Here is a 24,642-nt window from a genome sequence, read left to right on the forward strand (position 1 = left end):
TTTCATTACACACACACACACACACACACACACACACACACACACACACATTTTAAAATAGCTTTTGCCCATTTGATACACACATGAATGCACACAAGCACCATGCAGTTATTTCTTGGTAAATCTTTAAATCTTCAAGTATTGGGCATTTTTATTTCCTCCTTTCAAATCCTTTCCATAGTCTGGAGTTGATGATTCACAAGTGGATCTATCTGCAGGCCCTCCAAGACACTCTTCCATTCAGGAAATTATTGAAAGCCTAATAGTTATGCAGTACTGTGCTATGTATTTAATAGCAATCACTGAATCTCCTCAGAATTCTATAAGACATATATGACAATCTCAATTTCACATGAATGTGAGGCATAGAGATGTAGTGCCTTCTCAAGGTAACACAGCAAGGAAATGATAACCTTGGGCTTCAAGTTCAGATCCGTGACTTCCAATCTCATGCTCTGCCTACCATACTGCCTTCCAGAAAAGCTTTCGAGAGTTATTTTTACAAAAAGATTCAAGAAGTGCATTGCTATCCATGTAAGCAACATTGAGACTATTAATGTCTGCTCAAAATACTATAGGTAGCAAATGAATGAGAGGCCCAGAAAGCCCTTTGTGTTATTACAACATCTAATTGTCTCATTTCTAAGGATTATAACCCTGAAATAAATCCCAAGGAGTTAGATGACTTGCTAGATACAAAGACTTGTCCAAAAGATGAAGGAGGGAGGCAGAAAACACAGAGCATGATAATTGGATACACTGGATATTCTGCTTGCATTTTTCTCCTCCGTCTAATTGGCGATTCAGCTAAACTGTCAGGTTCTCTCCAAAACTTCGCATCTGTTTTCAAGGCCAAATATACAGTCTCTATCTTCTGAATGTACCTGTATCAGAACATTTATTATACTACATGCATCGTGTGTGTGTATGTATGTATATAATAGCAGAGATGTCTAATTGTCCAACATACTTTTTACAAAATTCTTTTCATAGTGTTGACTTGATGATGGAAAAATGGTTGCCTAGCAAAATTGGATTTCCAGCCACTCATGTCTAGATGTGACTTCTTTTGGTTGATGGTGTGTGAGAGGCTGTGATCTCCTACCATTCTTCCTCACTCCCTGCCTTGCTTACTGGTTTTGAGCTCTGTTACCTGGGACCATGAGGCTTAGAACAAGGCAGCTGTGTTGCAACTGTGAAGCAAGTAGCGTAAGGATAAAAAGCCAACATAGTAAGAATGACCATGCTAAGTAATGTCAATCCTAGAACCCCCTACCTTCTGACACAGCATTTGGTAAGACAGTTAAATATATTTACCATTTAAGTCACCATGACTAGGATATTCGTCCACAGTCGAAAGCATTTCACTGTTCACTTTGATTACTTGCCACTACCTTTTATGGCATTAGTAACTTTCAAAGATATCTTTTGGGGCTGGAGAGATGGCTCAGCAGTTAAGAACACTGATGGACCAAGATTTGGTTACCAGCACCCACATGGTGGCTAACAACTGCCTGTAACTCCAGTTCCAGAGTATCTGATACCCTCTTCTGTCCTCCAATGGCATCACATGCATGTGGTGCACTTACATACATGCAAGCAAAACATTCATGCACATAAAATAAAAATAAATCAGTCTTCAAAAATATTCTTTATACTGAATTCATCTTTATATCTCTGTTCCTCAGGCCTGTCATGGGGCTACTCAAGACTTCAACAAATGTCTGATTAATTGAACACAGTAATAGTGAGCAATTTTAGTACATGATAGTGCTATGACCAAATAATTCTTGATTTTCACTGGCTAGATTCTATAGGCACCTATTTATTTAAAACAAAACTCATCCAACTGTGGCTCCAGGAAGCACTCTGCCTTTCATATACCCTGGTACAGAATTTGCCAGGCAGAATTCATTTACTGCTTGTTAATTAGTCAAGTGCTGAGTGCACCACAGGATTCATTTTTACATTATTCGCACAATTGCACAATTAGCATTTTAAAAGGTTTTCTAGGAGACTGGCTTAAGTAAGTTTATCTTGAAAACTGTCACAAAAGGAAAAGAATAATTAACAAATCAGTTCCCAAGCAGATTTAGTGGACCCTTGGCTTCAACCTGAAAGGCCCTGAGTAGAGGAATTTCATCTAGTACCTTCTGGTATTTGCACAAAGAGCTGACCTTTACTGAACTGAGACCTTAGGAGTCCTGGCCCTACCTCCAGAGCAGTAGCCCTGGGTAGGAGGGGAAGACTGCACTGTGCTTGACAGGGTGACATGTGATGGGGTTTTAGAATACTCAGTTTTATAATGAACTGAGGGCCCCTGTTCAATTTACTCCAAGGTCAACTAATTAGATAGTTACCAGTTTAGTTGTGAGGGTTTTTTTTTGGGGGGGGCAGATAGTAAGGAAGTACATGAGAGGCATCTCATCTTTATTAAGTGGAATAAAAGGGAAAAAAACAGAAATAAAACGTACATTCTTAAACACTTGTTGTATGTTTGTGGGACTGGGATTTGAACCAAGAGTCTTGCACATCCTAAGTTCATGCTCTTCCACTGAGCTACAGCCCCAGCCTCTACATGCATATTCTTGAATGTACATTATAGTTGCTTCACAGCTTAATCAATAAACAAATATATGTCAATATACTTATACCTTCTAAAAATCCCAACTTATGAAATTAGTGACTTTCTAGACATTGGGAAATCAAACATTTAGGTTCCTTCTCTGTCTCCGCCATCCACTAACAGTCTAGAGAACTGTAAGAAAGTTATCTAAGAAGAGACACTCTCTTTTTTATTTATTTTTATATTTTATTTATTTATTTTTATATGTATGAGTGTTTTGCCTGTATGTATATAAATGCACCATAAGTGTGCAATGCCTACAGATGCCAGAAGAGGGCACTCAAACCCCTGAAACTGGAGGTACAAACATTAGCTGCCATGTGGATGAGTCTCTTAAATCCCAGCCTGATCTTGAACTTCCTATGTATCTAATGACCTTGAACTCTGATCCTCCTGCCACCACCTCCCAAGAGCTCCGGTAACACATGTGTACCACCACACTCCGTTTATGCAGTATTGAGAATTGAACACAAGACCTTATGCATGATAGGCAAGCACTACCAGCTGAGCCAAATCTTCAGCCAAGAGAGACTTTTGATACTCTTCCTCCTTGCCAACTCTAGAGGGCTCAGAACGCAGACAGAGAAAGGTTGCAAAAACCTGTACAGCATAGCCAAAACAGGCTTTTCAGGACTGCTCTGCTGTCCTGGCCACACAGCAGGAGCACTGCACCTCTCACTGGGGTTTGCACCAGCAGTCCTTGGCTTAGGGCATTACTGCTCAGTTTCATAAGACCTTGTAGATAGGCATCACTGATGAAAAGGCCTGGAAGCCCAGATTAAAGAACTCACATAATCTGGTCCTATCAGGACCACTAATTGTCAACATTAGCAACACTGTCAGCCTCCAGTAAAGAGCTGTGTTTACTTACTCACAGATGGGGAGGCTTGTGGCTAAATTGGAGAATGTGATTTCTTTACTGAAAAAGCACCTAACTAGATGTCCTATCACATTATCAATTCAGTGTAAGCTCCTAGTAGCATCATTCTTTGGCATCTTATTTCATTATTAAATACTATTATTATATTTATTTATTTTATTCTGTCTCAATAAATGTTCAAGCACCTCTTGCATGTGTATTTCAGGTTCTTTTTGGTTCGAAGTCTCATGAGATCAGTGGCTTATCATCTGACGCTCTTTGTAGCTATTCTTACACAGTGCCTCCAGAAAAGGGAGCCTGTGATATAAAAGTGGATAGATAGAACTGCACTCATTTAATACACAGTATCCCACTGCCACAGTTCTCATCCCCCACAAATGGCTGTGGAGAGCAGGAGCTTGTAGGCCTATTCTTTAAACAGATAAGATCTGGGGCCCAGAGAGACCAAGTAAATTGTTGCAAGCTACACAGCTGGTTGGTAGCAGAAGCAAGACAAGGAGACAGGTGCTACGACTCCTCCAATGGTCTATTTAAGTTTTTCTGATAACAAATACCCTTGGTTTTTAAGAGCCCCCCAAAAGAGATCTAGGCTTCTCCTTCCTTTTGCCAAGTGGCTTGAAGGTTCTCATTTCTTCTGTTTTCAATGTACAACCAACCACAGGAAAATATATGCATATACACACGCATGAAAAAAAGTAGATATTACTGACAACATAGAGTGTTGAAGATTACTTTTCAAAATACAGCCCCTCTCCTGGGGTTGGAGAGCATTGGCTGTTCTCACAGAAGACTCAGGTTCGAATCCCAGAAGCCACATGGTGGCTAGCAATCGTCCATAATTCCAGTTCCAGGGGATCCGATGCCCTCTTCTGTCCTCTGCGGGCACTGCATGACACAGGTGCACTTACATACATATAGGCATACATAACACTCATAGACATAAAATAAAAAGAAAGAAATAAATTTTTAAATAAAAAAGTATAGCCTCCCATCTTTAAGCCTTGAAGCCAAAGCAACTAAGAACCACCAGGAAGTCTCCCTAGGGCCCTAGGGTGACAATTTGTTTGTGAGAAGTTTTTGGAAATGGGGCCTCCGAGTGCCTGGGGATGCTCACACTGCTTTATCTTCTGAACCATAATTCAAGCCTTCCCTTGGCATTCCCAGTGTTACTCTTTTTTTGGTTCTTTATGAATCAACATCTCTGATTCCACACTCACTAGTGGCCTCTGGTCTAAAAAGCTTTGTTCATATTACAAGGACAGAGCAGCTGAATAAAATTCACGAATGACTGCCAAACCTAACATTTGCGGCTTGTGCCACCTCCTTTTCTAAACAGAACGCTGTGTGGCAGCTGCCTTGTAGACACTGATGGGGAACCAAGACCAGTGAGAGGCCCACAGAAGCATCTGGCAAGAGGAAAAGGAGAAACAAGACACCAGGCTTCTCTGTCCAGGAAGCTGGAGCCACAACCACTGAGCAGAGCAATCTGTGGGCTGGGGTGGCTGTCTCACTCTGCATGTTTGCTTCCTCCCTTCCCTTGGGAAGAATGGCCTAGCTTTTGTCTTCCCTCTTCAGAGCCTCTGAGGGGTGAAAGTCGAAACCTAGAGGAAGTTCAAGGGTGTCAGGATGCAATTACTCAGGAAGGATAGACTTCCTTTGAGTCCCTCAGTTTCAAATCAGAGAATCTAGAAAAGTAAGCAGCTTCACTCCTCTTCACTGCCCATTGCCCCCCCAAAAGGAAAGCTTCTTGTCTTCTCACAGAGACACAGTGCTGCCTGTCTGTCTGTTTTGATCAGGGCTGCTCACGTGCTAGCTAACTTTCAACCTTCTGTGTTGGTGCAGTGTGTATGTGCATGGAACATTTGGGGGACATCTTGTGACCACATCCATATACATAATTGCATCAATGATCTCCATTTTGGAAATGGCCTAAATATACTTTTACATGAATATTTTCCTGAAAATTCAGTAAGATTCAATTTACAAACCATCAAGCCAGCAGAAAATCATCACTAGAGGTCTAGTAGCCTCAATCAAACCCAACAAAGGAAAGTATTCAGGGAAATCCTACAGAAATTGTTGTCTTCTCTGGCTTGAAGTGGAACAAGGTGGGACAAAGAGGGTTAAAGTGAAGACTATATTTCTCCCATTTCTTTAGAAGCCTCTTATGTGCTAGAAATACTTCCCCTAACCATCAATCTGCTCTTACAAAATTCACTTGTGTAAACCTTTGCGAGAAGTAGTTGGTCTGGGTGGCTATACCTGGCAGAGAGTGCAGTAGTGTATGATTTGGGCTCTGAATGAACTGGCCTATAACACTCTATAGCATATAAGGTGCCTTGTTTAGACAGGAAGGGTAAAAGTTTGATTTATATAAACACCTGGAGATCAGAATGCTTTTTACATCATCACAGGCTCCATCAGTAATTGTCAAATAAACGAAAGAACAGATTTGGAAAAGACATGACTAATCCATCTCTCAACAGGTAATCCTTCCACCTGACATAGTTCAAGATCTACCTGGCTTCTCTAGACTATAGGCTCTATGATGTTAGGGGCTTTATCTGATTTCAAACTTACTCTTATCTCTAGAACCTAGAATTGAGTAATAGGTGTCTAATAAATATTCGTTGTCTGTTTTTCATGATGGACTTACTTAGGAGACATCATTGGAATGTGGCACTTCAATTGACATGCAGAAAAAGCCTGATGAAATAGTCTACTCCAAATACGTTGAAATTCTTCCTAGCACAATCAGACCTGATCCACAATAGGAAGACCAGTGACTCAATCAGTAGATTACCATGTGGTCTCAGGAAAGTCAAGGTATGGGCTCAATGGCTAGAATCCTGACTGAGTTACGATTGTTGGTGGGCACCAATAGCTTTGCATCTGCTCAAGCTGCAAAGACCCAAAATGAACCTCAGTCTGTTCTTCGGGTTGGTTACAGCGCCTCCTAACCTGATAGCCATCATGCATGCATACATGCAAGGGCATGCATGTCTGCCTGTAGGCATATACTTTTACAATCTGGGTTTATTATAATGATTTACTGAGGAGGAAACATGTATAAAAAACTAAGTGTCTTGACCTAGGTGATTAAAAAAACTGTAGAGGCAGGATTCACCCCTGAACAGGAGCCCTCAATGCAGAGTCAGGCTGGATGCTGACATGTATAAAGAATAGGTTGTCATTCATGTCTGCAAAGTCCCAGCACAGACAGGAAAAGGTCAAAGGGCTCTCCCTACTTCCTAAAGTCACTAGAAGACCAGTTCCTATCAGCTCTCCCCCGAACTGGTCATGCCATCTCTAGGCTTGGTTAGAGTCCAGAGGGTACATGGCTTCACAAATCTGTTCTTGCCCCCTAGTGTTGTGGAAAATCTTGTGACTGATTTTGCCTTTTGCCTTACATACCTATCATGCTGGAATGCATTGCTTCTAATGGGGCATCTGGCCTGCTAGAGTGTAATAGGATACTAGTCTGCCATGCTAATAAGGGATCCCATATGCTGTGTTGTGATTGGACTATTACCCTTACATAAGCCCTTACATTCTTGCAATAAAGCAGATCTGTGTCACTGAACCTGGTCTCCTGCGCCTGATTGTGGTGACACTGGTGCAGACTCTTCACCAGCCCTGGGGTCGGGACTGGACGACTGATTGGAGGAACTAAGAGAGCAGGAGAGCGGCCATGGCCGGAGGAGAGCAGCCACAGCAGACGACCACACCCTAGAGTATTTCAGCTTTTTTTGAGAAACCATATAGCAATTTTTACCTGTCTCTCCTAAGTGATAAGACACAAGGATAAACCTAGAATTTTCAGAAATCTCCTTTTAGTCAGCATTTCCTTTTATGTTTGTATCAATTATTTCTCCTGGAAACACTCCCAAGTACCAAAGAAATGGCTGAGATGAGTTTTAGCACTCATTTCTGCCACAGTAGATTTAAAAAGCAGAGGATCACTACAAAGCAAGCAACGGAAGAGAAAAGAGGAGACAAAGGTAGGAACTTGCATGAAAGTGAGGTCTAACTATCAGCTCATCTCTGCTTCCTGCCATGAAGCAAGCCCTCACCAGACACCAGATCTGTTAGCTTCTTGATTTGGACTTCCTAGCCTACAGAAGGATAAGAAACGAATGCTTATTTCTTTTAAAAACAAATTAAAATACAGGGGCTGGAAAGGCAGCTCAGTAGTTAGGAACACTGAATGCTCCTTCAGAGGACCTGGGTTCAAGTCCCAGTACCCACATGGCAACTAACAACTGCCTATAACTCCACTTCCAGAAGATCTGACGCCCTCTTCTGCCATCCATAGGCATTGCACAACATGGGTGCACTTATACACATGCAGGTAGTAGACTCATACACATGAAATAAAAATTTAAAAACTAAATAAAATATTTTTTAAAAATTTAAATACCAGCTTGTGAAAACTCAACTGAATTATGGACCTTAGCATATGCTGACCTCACTGGATCACCTACTAGCCCCATCAAGAAAGGGAGAGTGAAGACAGGGCCCTTGACAACTTGCAGCAGAGGAAACAATAAAACTTCCTCACTCTGAAATTCTGGAATTTTTCCTTGTCTTTTTTGGAAGGCGGATTAATACCACTAAGTAATAGAAGGCCTACATTCTTGAAAATTTAATGACTGTCCCACATCAAGCAGCTGTCGAATTTATTTGCTTGTTTTCCTGACAAAGTGTTTCATTTCCAATATTCACAGAGGGTCCTGCTTTCGTCCGTTATGAGGGGAAAGTGAGAGGCAACCCTAGAAGGCAGGAAATCCCAACTTCCTAATTAATCCATTAATTTCCAAGGCTAGAATCAGCCTGTTTTTTCCCTAACACAGAGCTGAGAATAAACCACCTACAGGTAGTCTCATTTTACTGTGTTGGAATTATTCACCAATTCCAGCAAGATTCTCATGTATATCTTTGAGTTGTATGCTTTCCTTCAGTTTGTTTCATAGTTGATTGCCCCAGTGCCCAGAAAGCCTTCCAAAGTGGCACCCTGTCTTTTCAGCTACCTTTTAAAGCTCTTCTCTCCGACCCCTAATCTCTCTTCCCTTCTCTTTTGGCACCTGTCAACTTTTTACTGCCAGCCTTTAATTCCTTCTCCAACAACCAGTTCTCCACCTTCCTCTCCAGCAGTTGACTAAGCCCAGTTCTCTTTTTGTACCTTTACTATCCTTCAGAAACAATACCGCTGTCAGAGGTAACCTGAACTGTGTCTTTAAATACTCTGATGATGTTGTGTGGTTCCAAAATATCAAAATTGTACTCTGCTCCCCGTCTCCCCAGTAACCTCATCCAAAGTTGCACCCTAGAGATCAATCTTTTGTTCCAAAATCATGTCTGTATGGCCCCAAGAGGCAAGAGAAGGTGAAATTCACGTATCCCTATACCCTTGAAACTAATGATTAAGCTTCATTTTTAATTACAGGGAAATTTGAACTAGGCACGCTTTCCAATTTCCTTACTGCCCTACCTGCTCCAGTAGTCCTGGCTACAACAAGGTTGCCATTAAAGTTCAACTGAACCTTAAACAGACAGGTGGTCCTGCATGCATGCCTCATTCATTGAACATTTACTTCTTGGAGTCCACCGTGAGCCAAGCTCCAGTCATGAGGAAAGAAGTCAATGTGAACAAAGAATTCCAACTGGAGAGAAGAAAGACATTTGTTTCCTGCCCTCAGTGACTATTAATAGCAATAGTTTCTCCCTAGAGACCAAGTGGGGTGATGAGGAGAGACAGTTCTCTGGCAGACAATCTGTCCTTTATAGAAAAGCTAGTGACAACTCTAGGTAAAATGGCGGCTGACTCCCCAAACCACCAACCATGAAGTTCTCTTGGTCAGCTGGATTTCCTCAGTCCACGGTACTTAGCAACTTCAGACACACTATTGCCTTCTAGATTCATTACACTTAATGTTTGTTGTCTGCCTGTTACTACCAAGACCACAGGGGCAGAGAGTTTGTTTGCTTTGTTCACGTCACAATTGCAACACCTAGAATAGTACAGGGTGGATAGGTGCTCAGTACGTATTTGTGGAGGTGGTTGTGGTAGCACATGCCTGTGATCCTAGCATTCAGGAGGCTGGGGCAGGATGCTTGTGAGTTCAAGGTCAGCCTGGGCTGCAGAGCACTTGTCAAAAAACAAAACAAATGACAGCAACAAAAACCTAGCCAGGTGTTGGTAATCCCATACTAGCACATTAGAGGGAAAGGCAAGAGAATCATGAGTTCAAGATCAGTCTGGGTGACAGAGCAAAATCCTGTCTCAAATAACCCCAACAAGGGTTATTTGATGTTGAATGTTTTAATGGAAGCTAGCAGCAGAAGAAACATTGGCATCAATAACCTAAAAAGAACTGCACTTTAAAAAAATTATTTTATGTGTATGCATGTATTGCCTGCATGTAGGTAAGTGCACCTGTGTCGTGCAATGCCTGCAGAGGACAGAAGAGGCTGTCGGATCCCCTGAGACTGGAGTTACAGACAGTTGTTAGCTGCCATGTGGTTGCTGCGATTCAAATCCAGGTCTTCTGCAAGAACAACCAGTGTTCTTAACCACCAAGCCATCTCTCCAGCCCCCAGAACTGCACTTCTTAAGTTAGGGTATGGCATAAAAATCACTCGAACAAAGGTGTTCATCATAGCTAATAGACCATTTTTTTCCTTCTGTTTTCTGGCACTTAAAGAAAGTGAGGAAGAGTCAGGGATAAAATTTGGGAAATATTTTGAGGGTGCTTGTTTTATTTGAGACCCTTCCAAAAAGAAGACCCTGAAAGGATGATTTAGATGTAAGAGGCGATTCTTAGAGAAGCCAGTAAGAAGGAGGAAGGGAGAAAGAGGATGAAGGAAATCAACACCAATTTGTGAGAGCAAGGGGCACGGCTCAGTGCTGCTGGGAACCCTCTGAAAGTGTGCCAAATGCACCAAAGGAGGAGGATCTAGGGTATCCTTCCACCAAATCACCCTCCTTGTTGAGGACTATGCTGGTGGAGAGAAGGATGAGCATGCCCCTGCAACCCAGAGAACCACTCCAACTGCAGGGCTTGAAGCTGAAGGTTTATAACTGATTGCCTACTGACCTACGGGTAACCTTTGGGTGGGCCAAGGGGATGGGGCAGAGACAGGGAGAGTACCTGCTACCGCTCTTTGCTGTTTTCCTTTAGACCTTCTACACCTGTGTGAGGAGCAGTAATTGTTTTTATTCTTTGTTGGCTGTCACATCAGCCTGTCCCTCATTAGTCTGGTTGCCTGGTGTTCAGGACTTTTTTCCTCTCTTCATCAATAAAAGCAATTGAAGTGTTCCCTCTAGGGAGAAATAGAGAGTGGGAGCTGGAGAGGGAGAAGGAGAAAGAGAAGGAGAGAGGATTTGAAAATGGAATCCTACAATGTTTGAAAAAGACAGAAACAAAGCTGTTTTCAAATCAAAACAGCATCGAGAAAAAAAGAGGAAAAATGCCCACAGAAATGTCCCGCTTTTTCTCATTCATTGTTAACAGCCTAAAATAAAGCACTCCATAAATATGAGGCACTTGGATGTTTGGAGAACATCAACCTACTCAAGTTTAAAACATGACACACATTTCTGAGAAGCTAACTGTAAATTGTGTCATATACTGAGAGCTATTTTTTCACATTTTACTTGCTTTTAAAATGCAAGATTTCCAGACCAAAGCAATCTGATCAGGGGAAATGTTTCTTGACTAGAAATTGCAATAAATGTTTATAAAGGGAATTTGAATTTCACCCAGCTTACATATCTGAATTTGATTTCCTACAACTGAACTTTCAACTGAGATCATTTGCTGAATGAGTTGTTTTTCCTCTAGAACACAACTTCTGATCTACTGGCATTTGTGCACATACGTGCACACACAAGTATACACACACACACACACACACACACACAGGGGTGGGGCTAGTAACATTGTCTTTGGGTTACAACAAAGCTCTTACACACCGGGGATATGGCCCAGAAATAGAGTGCTTGCCTAGTATGCACAAGGCCTGGGATTCCATTCTTTCACCAAAAATATTCTAAAAACACCTTCTTCAAGGGGGTGGAAAGACTACAAGAACCAGAGGTGGGGGATAACCACAAGGAAATAGAGTTTTCCAGACAGCTGGGAAGTTACTCATACGAACTCACAGCAGTGGTGACAGCATGTACAAGTCCTATGCAAGGTCAAACCAGACAAGATCCCAGCACCAGACGTGAGTTAAGTGGGTAATTAACCTCAACCCTACCTAAGGAACTATTGGCAATCTATGGCTGCTGGGAGTGGGACAGTCAGTCTCTTAAGGGCGTGACTCTTAGTATGTTAAGTAGGCTCCCGTGGATAAACTCATACCAAGGGGCATTTGGGGAGGCACATTTGACTCTATAGGCCATATATATAGATTCATATATTCACATTCATATATATGAATGAGTACATTAAATTTGAATTGGGAAGGGTGAAATAATGGGAGGTGGGGATAGGGGAGGGGATCTAAATACTATCAAGATATATTGTATGAAATTTACAAAAACTTCAATAAAATGGGAAGGAAGAAAACTCTCTTCGATGTTGCAGGAAATGGAGGAAGCACAGTAAGATAATAGCTGACACCTATTGAATACTTACTATATGCCAGGGATGACTATAAATAGCTTTTTTTTCTTTCTTCATGAAGACACAATCTACTTATGAAATATCTTGGGCAGCCAGAACAAAGAACAGGCTATATTACCGGTTTTGATTATATCACAGTGCCAATGGATTTTTCCAGTGCATGTGAGAAAACATTCCAGTTGTTATTGACTGTTATTATATATGAGGCTATCTGTTTATGTTCTGAGTGTTTTGATATGTGGGAACTCATTTAATCTATACACCCTATGCAACTCTGACTTTTCTAGTCCCATTTTTACAGAGGTGTGAAGTAAAACAGAAAGTTGATAACAGCTCTCTCAAGGTCATTTAACCTGTTAGTGACAGACACTGACTTTGAACCCAGACACTGGGCTCTGAACCTATTTTCTTAACTATTAACTAACACAAGCTGCAAGAAGCCTTTAGGCTCTACCTTTGCCCACATGGAAACTTAAGCCTTCTGGGCCTTAGTATCCCCAACTAAAATTCCACAGTATTCTTCAGAGCTATTGAATGCATATACTTTTCTGATCATTTCTAGCAGCTGGAAAATGCTGATTCTTTAACATGCTCTATTGAATGTTCACATAATTAAAGAACATCATTAACCACAGAACTGTTCAGGAAAGTCATTATAGCCTCCGGTTTGTGTACCTATTTCTAGCATTTGTGAAGTGCTTAGTGTCTATTTAGCAGAAATATTTTATGCTTTTTCTTGGACAAGAAAGGTTACATCATTCATTGTCCCGACCCGCAGGACAGTCAACGTGGGTTTCTGGAGGGAGGAGAGGGGACGGAAAGGGACAAGGGATGCGAAGAATGGAGACAAGACAGGCTTTCTGATCAAGTCTCATTTACGGCTCCCGACAATTCATCCTTAGCACAATAGCACATAACTGACCCTCAGAAAGTTGTTGAATGAATGAACGAGTGAATGAATGGTCAAAAATTATAACAAGGCATATGTTTTCCCTTAAACTGCAGAACTGTAGTATCAGGAGCATTCTTAGGAATATTCTGCTTTATCACCCGACTCCTATTCCATTTTAGAGATGAGGAAATGGAAAATATTCACTAGGGCAAGAAGTAGATGAAGGGAGGAAGATAAAATGAGGAAAACAGGCTAATTTCTAGCTCTGCTTGAGTCTGTTCTCATCTTTCTGCATTACTATAATTTAAATAAAAATTAAAGCCAACTTTCACCATGTTAGCTTACAAACCAGGAACATACTCCAGAGTCAAACATGAATGATTCCTGAGGTATTGGTCATTTGGGGGCCACTTTCTACTAGTAAGAAAAGTTGAGTTTGGGATTATATTTAATTCACCAAAGATCAAACTGTGAAATTAAGGTAACTAAGGACATGTAGATGTTCAGCTCTTAACCTGGTTTAAAATATTCATCATATTTCATTCTCTGGTTTAGGCGTATCAGAGGCTTTTGACCTAATTAAAATGAAAAAGAAGACAATGTCAGATTTAAATAGTCATTTACTAGCAACTGTGGGAATATGAAGTGTGGAGGTTCCAGATGGCTGACGGCTCCTTAGAAGGTCATCTTTATTTTCTTGTGTATCTGCTGAACCTTTTCTCAAATTAGGCCCACAAGGATTTCAGTGGATCCATATAATTCCCCAGGTTCCTATTTATCTTTCATGAGTTCTGATTGTGGTTTATAAAACTGATAAAGCTGCGCATTAAAAGGCTGAGAAAATTGATGAACCCTGGAAATTTGGGGTATGGGACTAAGGGATGAAACACTGGCCACACTTAACAGTTATAAAAGATATTCCTGTCAACTCCATTTGTTCTCCCCACTGACTGGGGAATTAGAAGATGAAGGGAAACAGGAGAAAGATATCAGGCCAAAAGACCCAATCTTCGGCAATTGTGATGGATCAGATAACCTTGAGGGCATTTGCTTTCTTGTTTGTTCTCCTGTCTGAGCTGGGATGAGAATGAATATAGTGTTTGTTTTCTTTGAAGATTTGCTTCTGATGAGAGATTTAGGGAACGTATCAAGGCTGGCTAGGTGCCCATCCCTCAACATTAAGATGCTGTAAATTGAACAGACCTGGAGAAGGTCCATCAAGTTGACTCTCCCCATCACTTCTCCTTGTGAAAGGGAAGGAAAAACAGTCTTGTGTTTATCCTCCCCACTGACAGTGTGCAGATGTGTTTTCTTAATGGCACTTGTGACACGTTTATTTTTCCTCTTTGGTGCTTGGAACTGGACCTCTTCACATCTTTCCCAGCTGCACAGGGTAAGACTGTTGGTAACTTCTTGTTTTTTCAAACTAATTCTCTTACTCTGATTGTTTGCTCTGTTTTTAAGTCATTTAAACCACACAAGTAGCCCCTGGGAGAAGGGTTATTTAATCAAGGGAAAGTCGTTTAGAGTGCCATCCTTGAGATCTTCCCATAGTTCATCTTCTGGCTGGGACGAAATGGAAGGGATGAGGGGTGAGATGGGATAAGAAAACAGTAAGGTTCGCTTCATGTCAATACTTCTGAGAAAAGCTCAAGGAATCTGAAAAAGGTAGAAAGATATAAATCTAGCTGTCTCCTTAATTTTATCAGACAATGTCTCTAGTAATATAAAGAAGAACTTCCAATGATGCGAAGCCAAATTCTTAAATACACACTGAATTGTCTTATTGGCTCACATTGTATAATGTTAAAGTATTTAAAGGTGGATATGTATGTGGTTAACTATGCCATGAGTCACAGATCCAACTATCACAGGTGGCTGAGGTTAGCAGAGGAAATATATATGAGGTAGTTTATAAATGCTATTTAAGGAATAGCATTTCCTAGATACAATACTCTGGACAATAAGAGAACAATTGAACTTTTAATAACCTTCCACCTTTCATTCTGCACCCTGCCACATGGCATAGAGAACCAATTGTAATAGATATTATCCACTTTCGCCTATACAATGGATATACAATGGATCTGTAGCCAAATTATGATGTGATTTCAATGCAGGTTCAACCTCTGGAATGAAACAGGTCCAAATCACATCTGAAGCACAACATGGCAGGCAAAAAATGCAAATAAGACTTTGGACAATCAGAAAAGTCAGATGAACTGATCTCTAGCCATCTTATCTACCTTCACATACATATCCCAGACTTTCCAAATATACTAGCCATTGGTGTGCGAACAAATATTTATTGCACAACTGCCAAGTACTAGAAATACAGTCAACACATAACATTATTGCTGTCATGTAACTTATAGTGTAGTAGAGGAAAGTAAAGAGAAATGGTCCAATCAAAAAATAAAAACATGTCTTGATCATTGAGAAAGCAAGGTAAAGGTTACAAAGAGTATGCTGAGATACAGTAAAACAAGAGTAGAAACTCAAGTATGCAAAGGTGACATTAAGGGTAGTTCAGAAGGTAAAGAAATGAAGAAAAGATCAGAGGAAACTGCATATATGAATGCTCTGAGGGGAAAAAGATTGTATTTTTTAAAAACTTGTGATGGGCCACCATGGCAAGGGAATGCTGGGTCAGTGGGTGGAATGTCCATAGCATAGCATGATATTGGAGAGGTGTGAAGAGCTTGCCAGGTCATGCAGGGACCTACAAGCCATGAAAAAGAGCTTGGATTTCATCCGCAATGCAATGGGAAGCAAATGAGGAATTTGTAGAAGGGCATACTATTGATTGTCTAGTTCATGAGATAAAATATTAGTCTTATGACTGTGTGAAGAACGGACTATAGAAAATAGTAGTGGACACAGGGAGGACAAAGAGGAGAAAATTGCTGTTGTCAGGCAAGAGGAGATGAGGGCTTTGTCTTAGGCAGAGACACTGGAGATGGAGAGGAGGAGGATATTAGTGAATATTATTTGCCCTTGCATTGTCATCATCTCTTCTCCTGAAGGATGGATATCATGTTAAAACAGACTACAATATCCAGGTTCTAGAAACCAGGGCCATTCTATGCCTCAGTTCTCCTGTCTGTCAATGGTGGATGATAATAGTAGCTACCTCGTAAAGCTACTTAAGATTTGCTTAGAATAGCACCCAGCAGTCAGGCAGTGTTAACAAAAACAAAACTGTGGGCTGTTACTGTGCCTTCAGATAATTGTAACTAGTATTTCCTGATCGTTCACTATGTGCTATATGCCCGATATACATTATATCACTTAGTTTTTACCCTAAACAGTGCAAACACGTATGGCAAACCATATGGGTTCTTCATTACATGCTAGTGTAAGCATCTATCCAGTTCATATGGAAGAGGAAGGGCCTTTCTGGGGTTACTTTCTAAGTGGGCCAGCTCACCTGGATGTTACTCTAGAGTTGAAAGAACTGATGCATGGAAAGTCTCACTGGCATGCCCAGAAACACTCCATGGTTTTCATGTGAGCTGACCAACATACTAAGGAAGGTGGGAACTGACTTCCTCACTGTTCATAGGTAGAACAGCCCTTGAACATGCTTAATCAGCTAACTCTGAGGACCAGAGGCCTGCACTGTAGCGGCTTCGATAAGTGAATTTATAGAGTTAGGTAAGCGGGCTGAGGGATGGGGTACTTCCAACTGTATCTGGAAGGAGCAGGAAGGGAAACTAGGGAAAGAAAAGGTACTCTGTATAGCTTTATTTACGTTACTCCTCTACATTATTTTTAATCTTGTTCCTTTTGTTTTCTTTTTTCTTTTCTCTATCCCTTTATTTCTTCCCTCTCTCTCCTTCCTGTCTTCCCTCTTCCCTCTCTTTCTTCTCTCTTTTCTTTCCTCCTCTTCACTTTTGTCCTTTTTTCTACCTGCCTCTCTCTTCCTCTTGTGTCTCCTCTCTCTTCCTCTTCTCCCTCTCCCCACCCTCTCCTAAAAACAGCTCGTTTCTTCACTACTGGTTGTTCTTCCCCAGGCTGTGATCTGGGTCACAGGCAATGTGTGTAAGGGAGGTTAAAGCCCCAGGAAGCTATCCATTTCCTTCTAGACAAAGAGCAGGGGTCGACACTGCTTGTTTATTTATTTATTTTCCTTCCAAGCTATAGATCATTCTCGAGTAGATGGGACAGCACATAACCCCAGTTGCAGTCTACCAGGGATGCAGCCTGTGTGTCTGCACGGGGGACTGGGCTGAGGGGGAAGGAAATCAACTATCTTTTTCATTTAGGTCATTGCAGAAAATGAAGTGAACGGGTGGGTAGGGGTGGGTACAACTACTCCTAACCACAGTGGCTGCAGAGTAATTCCATTCTAGCTTAAGCTTCTTGCCGAAGGCTTCAAATGCATTTACCACGTTCTCATTCATTTCAGGCACCCAGAGAACAACTAGTTACTGAGAAACTCAGACTCCAACCAGTTTGGGCCCCAATTGGGATGAATCCTTTAAAGTTTCTGTAATTATATTAAAATAAATGAATTAACTATGAGCCTCACCCTAGAGGCCAAATCTTCACTTTTGTGTTAAGCAGAATCAAGATGAGAACTATTATTAGCTTCATATGGGAAAAGGCCATTTTGCTTTCACATTCTAGGGCACAGAAAAGAGCTCATTTTGACAGGCCGATGGATAATAATAATGATGATGATAATAATGTAACTCTGAGAGCTAGGTCTGGTGCCCACTCAGTGCCCATGAGAGCATGACAGCCCCACTGGGTCAAGCAGTGTGGGCAGGAGCCTGCCCTGCATAGCATGAGACCAACCCAATATCTAGGGTGTTTATGGTGTATCCCATTGAGCCCAAGGGAAAAATATCCTTGATGTTTCCTCTGCCATAATCACAAGCAGTGACAGATCGGATAACAAGATATGTCGAGTGGTTTTTTTAGAGGAAAAAAGTTCATGAATTAGAAAACAATACCCTAATGCTATTAGAATCTCAGTGTCCTCTCTCATCAAGCAGAGCAGGAGATGGAAGAGGGAGAATTTTAAGGTCTCTTTCAGCTCTTAGTTTCTACAGTTCATTAATTTACTCAGTAATTCATTCTTCAACAGATTTATTAGGAAACCAAACTTGGAGCTATATGCTGGGGATGTCATGAACAAAGAGACAGAATTTCTCTTCTCTGGTAGGTCAAGTCCAGTGGAGGCTGCCGTGTACAACATTAAAGAAGCAACTCACAAAGAATTGGGAGAGCATGAACTACAGTTCAACTTCCACAGTAAAAAAGGCCTTCCTGGGGCACATGCTGTAGATCAAAAGAGATGTTCAGTGAAAGTTGTAAGTTAGACAGTCAATTAATGCTCACCATTTGTGAAGAGTTTCTTGGTTTGAAATATTCCCCTCAAACTGTGACTGTAGAAACCATAGGGTTAATGGTGCCTAGAATTTATGTCATGGTTAAATTGAGTACACAATGGGTGCATGTGCATGGCATTTGTATGTGATGCATATACATGAGGAGAACATATGAGGCATCTACTACATGTGGTTGCTCTGTAGGTAATCATGATGTAGTACAGCCAACCTGGCCTTTGTAGCTTTTACTCCAAAGTTTTTCTTCTTTTTTTATGGCCTCCAAATGTAGAAATCATCAGTTTTCTTGAATAATGTGATTGAACAGAACCCACTCCAAGGGTGGTGTAAGGGCATGAGAGGCAGCAAGTGAGAGACGCTGACGCCCAGTCCAGCAGTCCAGGGAGCATGGCTTCGGTTTTCTCTGTTTGAAGTCACACTGTGGTAAATTACTGCCACACCGCAAGCTGCCATGGAGTGTGTGTGTCAGTATCCACAACTGTATACCAAACCATCTTCAAATCCAGACATTTAAAACAACAATGACATTGTTTCTCAAGATTGTATGGAGTTCTGCCTGGGATCACTCATTTGGCTGAGTGCAGCTGGAGGGTCAGCAGACTAGAAGCTCTAAAACAGCCTTGCTTACCCGTCTAGGTGGTGGTACTGGCTGTAAGTGGGGTGCTTGAACTATCCTGCACATCAGCTTCCTGCCGATGCTGCCTCAGGATAGTGTTTGAGGGAAACAAAGAAGACACTGCAAGGCTTCTTAAAGGTCCAGGTTCTGGAACTTAAGCAGAACTGCTTCTGCTCAGAACAAGTCAATAGATTAGCCCAGATTCAATGGAGTGAAGAAATAGACTCCATCTCTTAATGGGAGTTACTGTGAAGAATTTGTGGCTGCGTTTAATTTGCCATAGGGACGAGAAAGAAATTTTGAGGGGGATTTTGCAATGTGGTTAGCTTGTAGCACAAGGCTCTGCATGGAAAACATTGGGCTCGCCTTAGAAATGTGGCTGAGAAGAGTTATGAGCCTAAATAAACATTTCCACATTCAAGAATTTGGGGAGTGTTGGAAGGTGCTCAGGACTTATCTCCTAAAGTCTGTGTGTTTAGGTTAAGCCTATGAAATTGCTGATATTTGACCATTTGGGCTGAAAAAAAGTAATTTTACATGTTCTAAGGTAACACATGCTGAGAAAGCAACCTCTGATTTACAGCTGTTAGAGGAAGGAGGGTCCCAGGAAGAGAAATATGTGGCTTGGTGGTTGCCAGTTCTACCACATGCACCACATACACATTTCAATGTGTGTTTGCATGCCATTCTGAAGCCACGTAAGGGTCATCATTTGAAACCCCCAAATTGCATAGGACAGCTCAAGTGTGGGGATTCTAGAATATACCAGTCCTCTGTCTGAGCCAGTGGTTCTCAATCAGAGGTGGGTTGCACCTCCAGTGGGCATTTGGCAATATCTGAAAATATTTTTGGTTTTCAGAATTGTGGGAAGGTGTGACTGATACTTAGTAAGACCAAGGAACACAGTGCTAAACCTCCCCACAGCAAAGTATCTGGCCCTAAATGTCATTCATGAATGCAAAAGTTGTGAAGCCAGGTCAAGGTGGAGGAGAGGTCATTCCACATCTGTTGTCTCAACTTCAGCAAAATAAAATGGCATTATTGCTTTTAACGGCACTGCTTACTTCCAAAATTCCATACATTAGGCATTTGTGATGTTATTTCTGAGTTTTCTATTTAAATTTTGTGTGAAGAAGATGAATGTGTACGAGTGTGTATCTAAATGGCCAGCTAGAATTGGGCAATATATCTAGATTGGATTACAGGAACACACTGAACCTGGAAGAACATAACCCTTTGGGAGAACACACATCCAAACTAGATTAAGCATATCACTACCCTGAAAAATCTGAGTCATACCTACACACCACCAACCCTTCTTGCATAGCTTTCCTCTTCTGCTCCTTTCCCCACTCCATCACACACACTTACCACCCACAGAAACCACACACAGTCCTTCCTTTTTGGCTTTCTATTCAACCTCTCATCACACACCAATTCCAGAGAATAACAAAAACAGTCTTGCGTGACTGATCGGCCCTGTGTGGCTTTTGTGGTTATGATATAAAGTTCCCTCCCAAATCTGAACAGGACTGAAGTAATATCAAACCTTTTTATTTTCAATGTCTTTCGTCTTCTTCAATCTCTGGCACTCTCCCCAGCAGCATCAAGTCAATTAATTGAGAGTCATCAGAAAACTCTTATGCTGTAAAGGCTCATTTCATCACCTTCAGATCTAGGTCCTTCAAGAAAGAAGGACCCAATGGCTTCCTCCTTGTTGGGGTGTTTCCCACCTCTACCTCTTTCTGTTCTCAGCAGAGACACCAGTACTCTAAAGGAAATCTGCTCAATCCATCACATAGTTAGAAAATGTTTACCATATGTCACGTATTAAGGTCAATCCTGAACTAGCATCCATCCTACAATAATATCTTAACCTCCTTTCCCTAGTCAACTATGACAGGTGGACTCAGCTAACTTGAATAAAGAGGTTAAATTCTTTCTCTATCAGTGCCTTTTCATTGCAGATATCTGTCTTAAGGTGTCATACATGAAATCCCTAGTAATTTCTCATAGAAAAGGCATGCCACAGTCATAAGACAAATCTAACAAGGGCACAAATCATGGCATAGAAACAGGTGCGGGAGCTTTCTTTCTTTCTTTCTTTCTGGAGAGTTACTCCCCAGATTACAGTGGGTTGATTTGCCAGCACCCTATGTCAACATTTTCTGATTGAAGTTCTAGAAAAATGTTTCAATTGTTGGTCCACAGCCCAGAAAGAATTTTAGAGATTCAGCCAAGTATATCCTAAATATACAGGAACTTAGGATTCTACTGAAAAATAGTAAAACCTGGAATTTCATACCTGTTTCTTCTAAAATTTAAGTTTGGTTTTCATTCAGTAAAATAGATTTTTTTAGGGGACACTTCTTAGTAAATGTTAAGAGTATTATTTTTATCACATCAAAAAGACACGTGGCAGGGTCTGAGTTTCCCAGTAGAAAGTGAAGAGCCTGTGTCAAGCCAACAAACCTGGTGTGCTCTGGCCAGTTCTGTTTCCTTCAAGGGGTTTTTACATGAGAACAAGTTTAAATTAATCAAAAGCAAAACAAACTTGATGTACCAAAGGAATGTGTCAATATAGTCTCAAACAATTTAAAAAAAAACATATATATATATAATCCCAGGCCCTCAAGAGCAATCATGGCAGTTAAGAAAGAAGTTCTGAGTCATTATGATAGAGGCCAACTTGAGAAACATCTCTAGTGAGATGAGATTCAGAAACCTGCAGGAGAACCCCAGTTATGTGAAAATCACCTTGAAGTGTTACATTTTTCTTCACACACAAGCACCAGGCTGGCATGTCCCTCTGGCATGGAGATCGGGTGGCCAGCCGCGGGGGTGGTCAGGAAGGCAGCTCCCCAGGGCTGCACTCCCATCCTCCCTCCCACTCCCTTTGGCTGCCACAGGCCTGGCTTCCCAAGCCTATGGTTCACTACAGTTCTGTCCATTTGAAACACATGAACATCACTGAAAAAGAAATCAATGAAATTTGGTTTAAATGACAGTTTCTTCAAGAACCTGATATTTCAGACACAAATCATTGAGGCTCCTTTTAAAAAGAAAATTCAACTTCCTCATAATCAACTACTTTATGTGATGAAAAAGGCATTGTTACAATGGCTCAAAACTGTCCTTGAGTACATGTGAGATTCAGTCCAGCTTCTAACTAGCAAATGTCTTGCCCACGTCCTCCTTCCCTTTGTATCTCCTTTTTCCATGTGTAAATGGTATGTACCAGTATTTAATCATGTGCTTTATTTGCCTCTTCATTGTGATACAGAAAAGCATGATGAAGCACATCACCAGGATGGGTCAGAACACTGGGACGTTAAAAGCCTCGAAGAAGGTACAGACCATAGCCACAAAGATGCCCTTGTGCCAAAATTTGAACTCTGGAAGCCTTGGAATGAAGGGACGAAATTCTTCATTCTGTTTGGTTGGTAACAAAGGGCCATCGTCTGAGACTTCCATCAAGGAAAGATCCACTTTGGGAGAAAGGAATGCTATAAAAAGGTTTAGGTGGTAAATTCCCAAGGTGTAGGTCACAATGTACCAACCTTGTAGCAGGTAAACTCTAATCATGTAGACACAACTCAAGCCCAGTGTCACAACCCACCACACAGCCGTGTAAGAGGTAGACTTGTCCAGCCAGGACTGATAAATCTGTCCAAGCCATGTGAAAAATCTTTACACCACTGAGGGCTTCCCATGGACAGAGTCTCCAACACCGTCCCCTTCAGACATTCTGTAACTCTCTGCTCCGCTGCAGCCGAGCTGCGGTCTCCCTCACGGCGGTGGAAGGAGGACAGTGGGCAGGACGGCCGCCAGCGCTTAGCTTCGGCTCCGGGAAGATGCATGGGCACTTCCGCTCTGTCCGGCGGCACCGCCTCCAGCCTCCAAGATCTAAAATAGATTTTTTAAATGTAAAGTATATATCTTGATAAATGTATATACCATAGACCACTATCTTCTGTGTTTTGTAAAACTATAAAATTTCTTTATTGTTCCCAATATTCCGTTCGATTTTTATTAGCGTTGAAATATTTAGAGTATAACTGTAAGAAAGCTCTCCTCTCCAACAATCTACACATACATACACCCCCATGAGTTTGTAGCAGCCACCATCAGTGTCTTCCTAGGAGTCGTTTTGTCTCTTATTTTGGTTCATTGCACCTTCCAAAGGCCACCGTCTGAATCTTTGTGTCTGGCTTTTCCCCGTAACTGAGGAAGACCACTCTGCCTACAGGTTTGGCCAGCCATTTCACAGAATTAGAAATTCCAAGAAGCCTCTCCCAATAAATATCTCTTGAGAGTTGGAGTATAAATACCTGTCCTCTCTCCCACCTCAGGTAGGACCACTCTGAATACTCCATCTACACTGTGTCCGGAAGTTTCCCCCTTGGCATTCAGTTCCAGTTGCTCACAATGGTTGTTCATGTAGTAACATGTTCTTCACTTTATTTACCTTTCTATCTCTTTTCTTTGGTCTTCCTGTCAGTGTTGTCTTCACCCCTCCAACTGCTTGCACTTGAACCTGTCTTAGGGTTTGCTTCTGAGGCCACTCCTGATCCCTTTATACTCTTCCCTCTCCAGGCAATAGTGTAGGCTTTTACCACATTGTGAACATGTGTTACAGAGAAGGCTGAAATAAAATATTAGGAAAAATAAAAGCCAGAAACCCCAAATTCTGCTTCATACAAACTAGGAGTCTGTTTTTGACCAAGGGTACACATTTAGATCTCTCATATCATCTTCCAAATGAGACAAATGTGCCTCAATTCCCTAATCTTCCCTCTCACAATCCAGTAGGACCTTTCACTATTTTACTGCCCTATTTGGGGAGATTAACATAATGCTTTCTGTTTCCAGAGTAAGAATATCTTACCTGAACTGCTTCAGTGACTTATTTCTTATTAGAACTTTGCTCATGAGTCTGGATAAGTTCTTTATTTTCTAAAAGCAGTCACCAGGGAGTGGGCAGCTCTCCAAGCCCAAACCCAGTAGCCCTGCCAAGCCAAGCTAGTGCCTTAGGAAAGCACGACATCGTGTGTGTGTGTGTGTGTGTGTGTGTGTGTGTGTGTGTGTGTGTGTGCGTGCGTGTGTGTGTGTGCACTTGCTTGCCAAGAGACCTCAAAATGACTCTACTCACTTGAAGAATCAGAGCTGGGAACATAAAAAAGAGGGTTGCTCTTTGCTTTCCTCCCTCCAAGTCCCCAACAAGAGGGACTTTTTGCGTCAATACAAATTGAATGTTTGTATGAATTCTCTTCCCCTTCTCAGGCAACGGAGTGGAGGCAGCACCTCCACACTCTCCCAAATGAGTGATCCAGCCTACCTTCCATGTGGAGACTTCCCCAAGCTGCTTTGGACTTAAATTCCAAGAGAAAATCTCCTCTCACCTCAGATAAGTCTTCTCAGTCACCCTGCTATGGATTACACAGAAAAAAAAAATCTCAAAATTCTACAAACAGCTTTTCCTGCAGTCCAGATGTTTCTATTACTCCCAGTCTGAATCTAGGAAGTATTTCAAAAGAAAGGAAAAATTCAAACTAAAACCCAGACTTGATTCTCCTCCATGGGTTAACCCCAAACCCCTTTAAATACAAGTCTGGGACTGAAGGCCAGGTTCAACAGAATC

General features: G+C 41.5%; 1 protein-coding gene and 1 pseudogene across 1 annotated transcript in view; both read right to left on the reverse strand.

Annotated features, from left to right (window-relative positions):
* Window positions 1–24,642, reverse strand: part of Nhs (NHS actin remodeling regulator) — a 352,300-nt gene that overhangs the window by 138,668 nt on the left and 188,990 nt on the right. The window lies entirely within an intron of this gene.
* LOC103749339 lies at window positions 22,109–22,748 on the reverse strand (annotated as a pseudogene).

Source organism: Nannospalax galili, unplaced genomic scaffold (assembly GCF_000622305.1).
Source record: "Nannospalax galili isolate Female #2095 unplaced genomic scaffold, S.galili_v1.0 scaffold325, whole genome shotgun sequence".
NCBI classification, from domain to species: Eukaryota; Metazoa; Chordata; class Mammalia; order Rodentia; family Spalacidae; genus Nannospalax; species Nannospalax galili.